The sequence below is a fragment of the Brienomyrus brachyistius genome, chromosome 19, assembly GCF_023856365.1.
Source record: "Brienomyrus brachyistius isolate T26 chromosome 19, BBRACH_0.4, whole genome shotgun sequence".
Taxonomy (NCBI): domain Eukaryota; kingdom Metazoa; phylum Chordata; class Actinopteri; order Osteoglossiformes; family Mormyridae; genus Brienomyrus; species Brienomyrus brachyistius.
Genome location: NC_064551.1, coordinates 19,221,279 through 19,232,906, shown reverse-complemented (window position 1 = coordinate 19,232,906; position 11,628 = coordinate 19,221,279).

Genomic DNA, 11,628 nt, shown 5'->3' with positions numbered 1-11,628 from the left:
TAACTGAAGCAGGGCTGTGAATGCAGAGGTTATATACGTCGCATATCAACAGAACTGTATGTTTATGTCTTGTCTTAATTATTTTGATTAAATGTCTGACTATTCCCAATATGTGTGAACATACTTTGCCAAATAAAGCTGATTCTGTTTCAGTCAGAGGGTAATCGTCGGTGTGCTGTACTATCGTGGTGACCCACACAGAGAGCTTAGGACCATGATTTCAGTGTGCGCTTGTGTGAGGCGACAGGCAGGGCGGCTGCTCACTGGGTGATGCACTCCTGTGAGTATAGGGGCTGGGATAGGGTGCGGAGCGGTTACTCCTCCTTGAGGAGTAACGGTCACAGCCATGGGGGGAGGAGAGGGAGAGGGTGCTCCCAAACTGGGGGTGTGGGTTTGATGAAGAGCAGAGAGACCCTGAGCCTGGGATGAACCAGCTGCCTACTGAAACGAAAGTGGATAAAGACAGAAACTAGAACCTCAAACTAAACAACACAAACAACAATATCAAGTTATATTCAATCATTAAACAGTTATATATTTAATCTAAACAATAGTAATAAATATCGTTTCGATTCAAAATATCATTTACGGGTGAATCTTATGACTTGCACTGGGAAACAGGAAATGGGCCAAGCTGCAGAGCCAGTTCAAAGGCATAGTGCGAGGCGCCCAGAAGGGGGCGCGGTCTGGGCGGAGTCAGCTAAAGAAGAAAAAGGCCTGACCTTTTTCTGGATGCCGTGGACTGTGTTTGTGTGTGAGCTGCAGCTGCATGTTCCTTACATTTTTTTATCAACACCAGCACCGTGAGGTTTGGCCTGGACTGGGTCCTGTCCTGCACGGTTGAAGACATGTTGACTGATGGTCAGCCCGTGTTCTGTTGGATCACACAGAAAGGAAATGGGAATCTCATTTGGATCGGATGCTGACAGTTGAAAAAAAACTCATGTCTGTGTGTTATGAAAGAATATCAATAAATGTTTCCGAAATGGGATGACTCATTTGGTAATTATTTACGGGTTATGTTATGGCTGCCAATTTACAGTCTTTACTGAAGTCTGACTTCTTTCAAGTCACCTTTAATATATATTGGACACTCTCTATGCAATGTGCAATACTTATATAGATGGTAAATGTTTACCTGCTTGCACAGATGGTTGATTAGGTAATTAGTGTAAGTGTGTGTGTGTGTGTGTGTGTGTCCAATCGCATGTATGTCCAAGGTCCATAGTAAAAAATATACACTGATCAAGAGATGCCCGAAAGTGGATGAAAGAGGACATTAGTGGGGGTATCACTTAGTGTAACGGGTGCAGGAAAATGAGCAGGACTGCCAGCTATATAGTGACCCACTGTCCTTATCTAGCTCTTAATGCATACAGTGATGTATCTACAATGGACAGCTACTATAAGCAGATTGCACAGCACAGGTGCTTAATCTGTATGCTATTTCCATCCATCCATCCATTGTCCAAACTGCTTATCCTACTGGGTCGCGGGGGGTCCGGAGCCTATCCCGGAATCAATGGACACGAGGCAGGGAACAACCCAGGATGGGGGGCCAGCCCATCGCAGCTCACACTCACACACCATTCACTCACACATGCACACCTACGGGCAATTTAGCAACTCCAATTAGCCTCAGCATGTTTTTGGATTGTGGGGGGAAACCGGAGTACCCGGAGGAAACCCCACGACGACATGGGGAGAACATGCAAACTCCACACCAATGTAACCCAGGCACAGACACGAACCCGGGTCCCAGAGGTGTGAGGCAACAGTGCTAACCACTGCACCACCATGCCGCCCCCTGTATGCTATTTCATTCTATAAAAAGAAACTTACTGTACTGTACAATAAAGTATTTCACCACTGCTTCTTCCTCAGCTCCCACTGTTTGCTAGCACATGCATCTTTTGATTTCTTATTGCAATCTGTGCTTTATTTTTTTCGTGAAATGTAAGTGCAGTATCTGTTTATTAAGTGCTGTGTTTTAATATGTACATTATTATTTCAGTACTGTGTATACTGTCCTTAATGTCTTGCCTCTCATATAACTTGAGATACGCCAAAATTGACATGCAACAAGTGGTCCTGGTTCCAAATGCGGAAGTCGATGGATACCTGTACTTTATATGCTGTAGTGTGCTGGGTGTCAGACATTGCAATGCACCTTGCTTTGATTTTGACCTCTTAGATCAGAGGGAGGTAATCTTATCCAGAAAGGGCCGCTGTGTATGATGGTTTTCACTGCAACTCTCTGAACAGCGACCCTAACGGTTATCCCAATACCTTGATCTTGCTAGCATATATAAATGTGTACCTATTCAGGAATATAGTGGTGAAGGTATTCAGAGGAGGACTGATGATTATCAGAGGGAACAAAGGGGCTTTTCAGACAGATTTTCGCCCTAGTCCTGTACTCATTGACAGCCTAATATACCGTGTTTCAGTTGCTCTTGATAGTCAATACATGTCACAGGATGTACATTACTCTGATGGGCAGGCCCTCTTACATATGATGGAAACACTACAACAACTTAAGAATAAGGGTCAGAAGAGTGAAATACATATAATGAGTGTGTAGCTCAGCAGACTAAGACTCTGTGGCTGTGATCAGAAGGTCGACGGTTCGTGCTCAGAATTCGTAGAATAGCCACATGTCCACAGGCTTTTGAACAAGACCTGAAAACCCTGGGGGCCTCAAGGTAGCAGTGTCTTCACTGTGACCCCCAAGCTTGTTCTTGCCTTTATAGAGAGTAAGATGGGGCAAACTATTAATCCCATGGGGCCTCAGCAGAATTACAAATCAGTACAAGGAAAATAGTTGTTAATTTTACATACTACCTTCTGCTGGCCATATGAGAATATTCAGATTATCATTTTTCCCCATAATTGCAATTTTAACATTAAATTTATAATTTTCACATGGTCCTGTGGCTGCTTTATATGGTAATTATTGATGAAAACCTTTTTGGAAAGTGAAACAATATTAAAATTGCTTTATTGCGTAAAATAAACTGTTTTTGTTTAGTAAAATAATGTTTTTTTTCGCTCTTTATACTGCCGTCTTGTGGCAAAATTTAAGTACTGCAGTTTGAAAATAATTAAATGATTTCTTCCCAAAATTGCACTACCTACGTTTGGCCACAAGATGGCAGCAAGAAAATTGAAAAATTATTTTCCCACGGTCTACTAGCAGCTTTGTGTGGTAATTGTTTGTATTAAAAATACATTGGACCAAGTCAAATTATTTTAATGAAGAATTAACATCTAAAAGCTGCTAGTAGACCGTGGGGAAATAATTTTTCTATTTTCTTGCTGCCATCTCGTGGCCAAAAGTAGGTATTGCAATTTCGGCAAGAAATCATTTGTTTTCAAACTGCAGTCCCTACTTTTGGCCACGAGATGGCAGCAAGAAAATAAAAAAATTATTTTCCCACGGTCTACTAGCAGCTTTGTGTGGTAATTGTTTGTATTAAAAATACATTGGACCAAGTCAAATTATTTTAATGAAGAATTAACATCTAAAAGCTGCTAGTAGACCGTGGGGAAATAATTTTTCAATTTTCTTGCTGCCATCTCGTGGCGAAAAGTAGGTACTGCAGTTTGGAAACAAATTATTTCTTGCCGAAATTGCAATACCTACTTTTGGCCACGAGATGGCAGCAAGAAAATAGAAAAATTATTTTCCCACGGTCTACTAGCAGCTTTGTGTGGTAATTGTTTGTATTAAAAATACATTGGACCAAGTCAAATTATTTTAATGAAGAATTAACATCTAAAAGCTGCTAGTAGACCGTGGGAAAATAATTTTTAAATTTTCTTGCTGCCATCTCGTGGCCAAAAGTAGGGACTGCAGTTTGAAAACAAATGATTTCTTGCCGAAATTGCAATACCTACTTTTGGCCACGAGATGGCAGCAAGAAAATAGAAAAATTATTTTCCCACGGTCTACTAGCAGCTTTGTGTGGTAATTGTTTGTATTAAAAATACATTGGACCAAGTCAAATTATTTTAATGAAGAATTAACATCTAAAAGCTGCTAGTAGACCGTGGGAAAATAATTTTTCAATTTTCTTGCTGCCATCTCGTGGCGAAAAGTAGGTACTGCAGTTTGGAAACAAATTATTTCTTGCCGAAATTGCAATACCTACTTTTGGCCACGAGATGGCAGCAAGAAAATAGAAAAATTATTTTCCCACGGTCTACTAGCAGCTTTGTGTGGTAATTGTTTGTATTAAAAATACATTGGACCAAGTCAAATTATTTTAATGAAGAATTAACATCTAAAAGCTGCTAGTAGACCGTGGGAAAATAATTTTTCAATTTTCTTGCTGCCATCTCGTGGCCAAAAGTAGGGACTGCAGTTTGAAAACAAATGATTTCTTGCCGAAATTGCAATACCTACTTTTGGCCACGAGATGGCAGCAAGAAAATAGAAAAATTATTTTCCCACGGTCTACTAGCAGCTTTGTGTGGTAATTGTTTGTATTAAAAATACATTGGACCAAGTCAAATTATTTTAATGAAGAATTAACATCTAAAAGCTACTAGTAGACCGTGGGAAAATAATTTTTCAATTTTCTTGCTGCCATCTTGTGGCCAAACGTAGGTAGTGCAATTTTGGGAAGAAATCATTTAATTATTTTCAAACTGCAGTACTTAAATTTTGCCACAAGACGGCAGTATAAAGAGCGAAAAAAACATTATTTTACTAAACAAAAACAGTTTATTTTACGCAATAAAGCAATTTTAATATTGTTTCACTTTCCAAAAAGGTTTTCATCAATAATTACCATATAAAGCAGCCACAGGACCATGTGAAAATCATAAATTTAATGTTAAAATTGCAATTATGGGGAAAAATGATAATCTGAATATTCTCATATGGCCAGCAGAAGGTAGTATGTAAAATTAACAACTATTTTCCTTGTACTGATTTGTAATTCTGCTGAGGCCCCATGGGATTAATAGTTTGCCCCATCTTACTCTCTATAAAGGCAAGAACAAGCTTGGGGGTCACAGTGAAGACACTGCTACCTTGAGGCCCCCAGGGTTTTCAGGTCTTGTTCAAAAGCCTGTGGACATGTGGCTATTCTACGAATTCTGAGCACGAACCGTCGACCTTCTGATCACAGCCACAGAGTCTTAGTCTGCTGAGCTACACACTCATTATATGTATTTCACTCTTCTGACCCTTATTCTTAAGTTGTTGTAGTGTTTCCATCATATGTAAGAGGGCCTGCCCATCAGAGTAATGTACATCCTGTGACATGTATTGACTATCAAGAGCAACTGAAACACGGTATATTAGGCTGTCAATGAGTACAGGACTAGGGCGAAAATCTGTCTGAAAAGCCCCTTTGTTCCCTCTGATAATCATCAGTCCTCCTCTGAATACCTTCACCACTATATTCCTGAATAGGTACACATTTATATATGCTAGCAAGATCAAGGTATTGGGATAACCGTTAGGGTCGCTGTTCAGAGAGTTGCAGTGAAAACCATCATACACAGCGGCCCTTTCTGGATAAGATTACCTCCCTCTGATCTAAGAGGTCAAAATCAAAGCAAGGTGCATTGCAATGTCTGACACCCAGCACACTACAGCATATAAAGTACAGGTATCCATCGACTTCCGCATTTGGAACCAGGACCACTTGTTGCATGTCAATTTTGGCGTATCTCAAGTTATATGAGAGGCAAGACATTAAGGACAGTATACACAGTACTGAAATAATAATGTACATATTAAAACACAGCACTTAATAAACAGATACTGCACTTACATTTCACGAAAAAAATAAAGCACAGATTGCAATAAGAAATCAAAAGATGCATGTGCTAGCAAACAGTGGGAGCTGAGGAAGAAGCAGTGGTGAAATACTTTATTGTACAGTACAGTAAGTTTCTTTTTATAGAATGAAATAGCATACAGGGGGCGGCATGGTGGTGCAGTGGTTAGCACTGTTGCCTCACACCTCTGGGACCCGGGTTCGAGTCTGTGCCTGGGTTACATTGGTGTGGAGTTTGCATGTTCTCCCCATGTCGTCGTGGGGTTTCCTCCGGGTACTCCGGTTTCCCCCCACAATCCAAAAACATGCTGAGGCTAATTGGAGTTGCTAAATTGCCCGTAGGTGTGCATGTGTGAGTGAATGGTGTGTGAGTGTGAGCTGCGATGGGCTGGCCCCCCATCCTGGGTTGTTCCCTGCCTCGTGTCCATTGATTCCGGGATAGGCTCCGGACCCCCCGCGACCCAGTAGGATAAGCAGTTTGGACAATGGATGGATGGATGGAAATAGCATACAGATTAAGCACCTGTGCTGTGCAATCTGCTTATAGTAGCTGTCCATTGTAGATACATCACTGTATGCATTAAGAGCTAGATAAGGACAGTGGGTCACTATATAGCTGGCAGTCCTGCTCATTTTCCTGCACCCGTTACACTAAGTGATACCCCCACTAATGTCCTCTTTCATCCACTTTCGGGCATCTCTTGATCAGTGTATATTTTTTACTATGGACCTTGGACATACATGCGATTGGACACACACACACACACACACACACTTACACTAATTACCTAATCAACCATCTGTGCAAGCAGGTAAACATTTACCATCTATATAAGTATTGCACATTGCATAGAGAGTGTCCAATATATATTAAAGGTGACTTGAAAGAAGTCAGACTTCAGTAAAGACTGTAAATTGGCAGCCATAACATAACCCGTAAATAATTACCAAATGAGTCATCCCATTTCGGAAACATTTATTGATATTCTTTCATAACACACAGACATGAGTTTTTTTTCAACTGTCAGCATCCGATCCAAATGAGATTCCCATTTCCTTTCTGTGTGATCCAACAGAACACGGGCTGACCATCAGTCAACATGTCTTCAACCGTGCAGGACAGGACCCAGTCCAGGCCAAACCTCACGGTGCTGGTGTTGATAAAAAAATGTAAGGAACATGCAGCTGCAGCTCACACACAAACACAGTCCACGGCATCCAGAAAAAGGTCAGGCCTTTTTCTTCTTTAGCTGACTCCGCCCAGACCGCGCCCCCTTCTGGGCGCCTCGCACTATGCCTTTGAACTGGCCCTGCAGCTTGGCCCATTTCCTGTTTCCCAGTGCAAGTCATAAGATTCACCCGTAAATGATATTTTGAATCGAAACGATATTTATTACTATTGTTTAGATTAAATATATAACTGTTTAATGATTGAATATAACTTGATATTGTTGTTTGTGTTGTTTAGTTTGAGGTTCTAGTTTCTGTCTTTATCCACTTTCGTTTCAGTAGGCAGCTGGTTCATCCCAGGCTCAGGGTCTCTCTGCTCTTCATCAAACCCACACCCCCAGTTTGGGAGCACCCTCTCCCTCTCCTCCCCCCATGGCTGTGACCGTTACTCCTCAAGGAGGAGTAACCGCTCCGCACCCTATCCCAGCCCCTATACTCACAGGAGTGCATCACCCAGTGAGCAGCCGCCCTGCCTGTCGCCTCACACAAGCGCACACTGAAATCATGGTCCTAAGCTCTCTGTGTGGGTCACCACGATAGTACAGCACACCGACGATTACCCTCTGACTGAAACAGAATCAGCTTTATTTGGCAAAGTATGTTCACACATATTGGGAATAGTCAGACATTTAATCAAAATAATTAAGACAAGACATAAACATACAGTTCTGTTGATATGCGACGTATATAACCTCTGCATTCACAGCCCTGCTTCAGTTATCGATTGAAGAGCAAATTACCAAAACTCACTCACTCACAGTCCGATAACCTAAAGTAATAAGTCATAATCCTCTTCATACGTTGCAGTGATGGGAATGAAATCTCACTCAGTGTTTATGTAATTGAGCGATGGAATTTCGTGAAATTTCCAAAAGTCCACAGAAATATTCTGAAAAACATTTGTTTTTTGATATTTGCTTTTCAATTAACACAATTTTCTTCAATCTGAGGTTTAACAGAATTCAGCCATATGCTGTTAAAAAAAACTCCACAGAACAAAAACAGAAAGGACTTTACATCTGTCTGAAAGGAAAGTTGACACAGGCTACAGCAGTGAACAAATCAATCAATGTATTAAAGTTAGGCATTAAGTAACTGGAGGCAGTATATACATAACATGATGACGTGCCTTTTCTGTACTGACCATATTAAGGACGCTGTAACACTGCCCACCACATACCTGCTTCATTTATTGTTTTATACTTGCAGCTGCTTATTCAGACAGCTCGTCTACCTGTCTGTCCATGTTGCCGTCCCATGACAACTGGTCCAGCCTACAGGTGCTGTCCCATTCCGGCATGTTACCCATGAGTCATAGCGGCACCTCTGGGAGCAGCTCCAGGTGAGTCCGGATGATGATAAGCGGATGATGATTATAGCCGATTTTTCCCTTTTTCTTTATGTCTGGCAGTTTACAATCTAATAGGCATTTTTTTTCTTTTTATGCACTTTGAGATGCATCTAGGTCAGATACCACCAGAATATTTTTCATATTTCAGAAGTGGAAAAAAAATATTGTTCTCAGATTCTGTTTAGTTGTAGCTTTTTAAAATAATGTATCTTGATTTGTGTTTGTTTAAAATGCCATTACCTGCTGCTTACTGGGCCGCTGAAAATGTCTGGCCCAGCTAAATTTCTTGGTTTGAAAATCTGGCCCAACTACTTTCCAGACCTGAACCAGCCCTACTGAATCATACACTAATGTTATTCTGTTATGTGGGCTGTTGTGATAGGGAGATTTGCAGGATGCTGCACGACGGGTGGTGTCCCTGCTGCAGAATGCCGTCTGAACCAGCACATAGAGACAGTGAGGGTTGTTGTTATCACCTTAATATTGTATATACGCAATCTGTTATTACTTAACTAATTTAATTGTAATGTATTCTTCTGATATGTTGTGCACAGCTAACAAAAAAGAGAAAAATGCAAAACCAAAGGAAGGCTTTCTTTTCTCTTAAAAGTCTTTTTCTAAACCAACTGAGAGTCAGTTAGAGGGGTGTTCATTATCAGTATTGTTGCTGGCATTTCTGAAAATGTGCCAATTTTAGTCAAGTGGCTACTTTCCAAATGCAGTCCCTGGCCAAGATGAAGAAAGCCATTAAGTCGGGTTAAAACAAAGTTCATGAAGACTTCATGATAATATTAAGCACTGACATAACAAACAACATTTTTTACATGCAAAATATACAGGAAATATACACTGCAACATTTACATTTACATTTACAGGATTTGGCAGACGCCCTTAGCCAGAGCGACTTACATAAGTGCTTTGAGACTCTGCAATGAATTTCCAATGCTAGCTCAATAAGGACCCAAGCTATGAATACTATCTCTGAGAACTCCATTGAGTAGTGTAGATTTTTCTTTTCTTTTTTTTTTTTTTTTTTTTTTTTTTTTTATTTTTTTTTTTTAAACACACACCAGAATAAGAGTCGAGGCTAGGAAAGCAACAGGCTAGGAAAGACAAATAACCAAATACACTTGCAAGTTTGACCACTTTAGACCCCAGATTAGAAACTGTTGGTGAATGAGCATATATTTTTTCCAAGTTTTGTTTACTTTGCTTTCAAGTTCTCACAAATAATAAAAAAAAAGATTTTTCCACTACAGTCAGATCCAGTTTCTGTGGGGGGGGGGGGGGGGGGGTGGGGGGGGGGGGGCAGTGACAATTTGTAGTAATAACTATTTCCTGCTGAAAAACACCGGTAAACTATCCACATGTCTCTGAATATCTGTGATATTCCCAAATTATGATAGCAGACTGTGAATAAATAATATTGCACGAGATACCAGCTATACCGCATTGAATTTCAAGCTCTGCTTTAATTAAGACACACACGACTTCAATCCTTAACGTGGAATATGAAAACAGAATCTCTGAAAGATGTGAACTCAGTGTAAGACTTACTTGCTCCAACATCATGACAGTGTGAATCCAACATCCATTGGTCAATTATCTTCATCTTCTACCAAAGCAAATAGCCAATCGTAGTCAATATTTAAAAAAAAAAAAAACAATCAAAGAAGCGGAGCCATTAGCCACTGTTCTCGCCTCCAAAGTGTCAAAATTCTTCCTGTCGAGCGAGCGAGCGCTGTGCAGACGCGAGCGTGTAGATAGGGTCCAGCGAAGGCGAGGGTAGAGGGGATGGGTTTTCAGCACGCGAGCGCATACGCGCGCGTGGTTTTTATGCGCACGAGTTTTGGCACTAATTTAACGCCATAGATATGCGCCATTTCTTTTCATATGTGCGCAGTCACATGCATCAGCTCACTTTTTTCCATTGAGTTGGTACAAAATTACACATTTCTATAAATATGTACAGTAAACCTCAACCGAAACGGGAACACACCGCATCCAGGGTGCTCCCTTGCTTTGTATCCTATGCTGCCTGGGACAGGTTCGGGGACCCGCCAGTAGGGGTCAGCATACACTTGGAAGATGGATGGATGGAAATGGAAACAGACGAGGAAAAATGGCTGCTTAAAAGGTTTAATATGCATGTTAACGTTTAACATTAAACGTTTAACATTAAAAAAACAATAAATGTGCTACATTAAACCAAAGGAGATTTGAAACTCAAATTATTCCATTTATAAGACATTTAAATATTATTTTATCTTGATAAAATAACAAACTGTTTAGTACACATGCAGTTAATACCTCACAATCCAAAGCCTAGAATTATTCCTTAGTCCTAGATTGTGTGAAGTGAAATGCAGTCAGAACACAGTATGATGACTGATAAATCCTTGTTAGTGCACAGAAATGTCAGCATATATTGGAGACCATAGTGCTTTCAGAACTTACAGACGTCGATCACTTTAAGTTCCTGTATAAATAAGACTAACTTGATTTATCGTGCTTAGCTGGAATGAAAATGTGAGAACTAAATAATGATCAGCAGGGAGGGAATCATCACCAAATTACTTTTGATTTGAGTTCAATCTTTACTGTTCGACATACAACAGCGGTGCCGTTCTTAAGATGCAGAACTGACTGACATCCGAAATTATTTGTTGTGCAAATCTTAAATTTAGAAATATATAAAAGGGCACGGAACTGCCTGGTTATACAACACACAGCAGCTTTGTGCTAAAGGCCACAAATTCTCTGCAAACTCCAGGTCTCCCTGGTCACAGACTCTTTCCCATTTGATAAAAATACATGAACTCATTAGTTCATTCAAAGTGAAGTATTTCACAAGATCATTATCTTCAATACAGTTGTATCTCTTCTCCATAATGTCTTAATATGAATCAGATAAATGAGGGAGATCTCAGTATACCCAGTATATTAGTCAACACAGTACTGCTGTTAATGTTACACATCAGCACATTTCTTACGTAGCAAAAAAAAAAAAAAATTTAAAGTCAATCCAGTTTGTAAAGTACAGTATCAGTTTTTTTGCTGTAGAGTTCAGAACTGATCAGCAAACATCCAGACAGACAGCTGTGTATAAGCACATCCCAGCGATGGCTCAGAATAACCTAACACTGCTAATTCCTCTTCTTACATCCACGCTCCCGTTCATTAAGGACGCAAGAAGTAGACAGGATGTCAACAGGATGCAGATGGGTGTCTGGAATTTCCATTTCACCTTT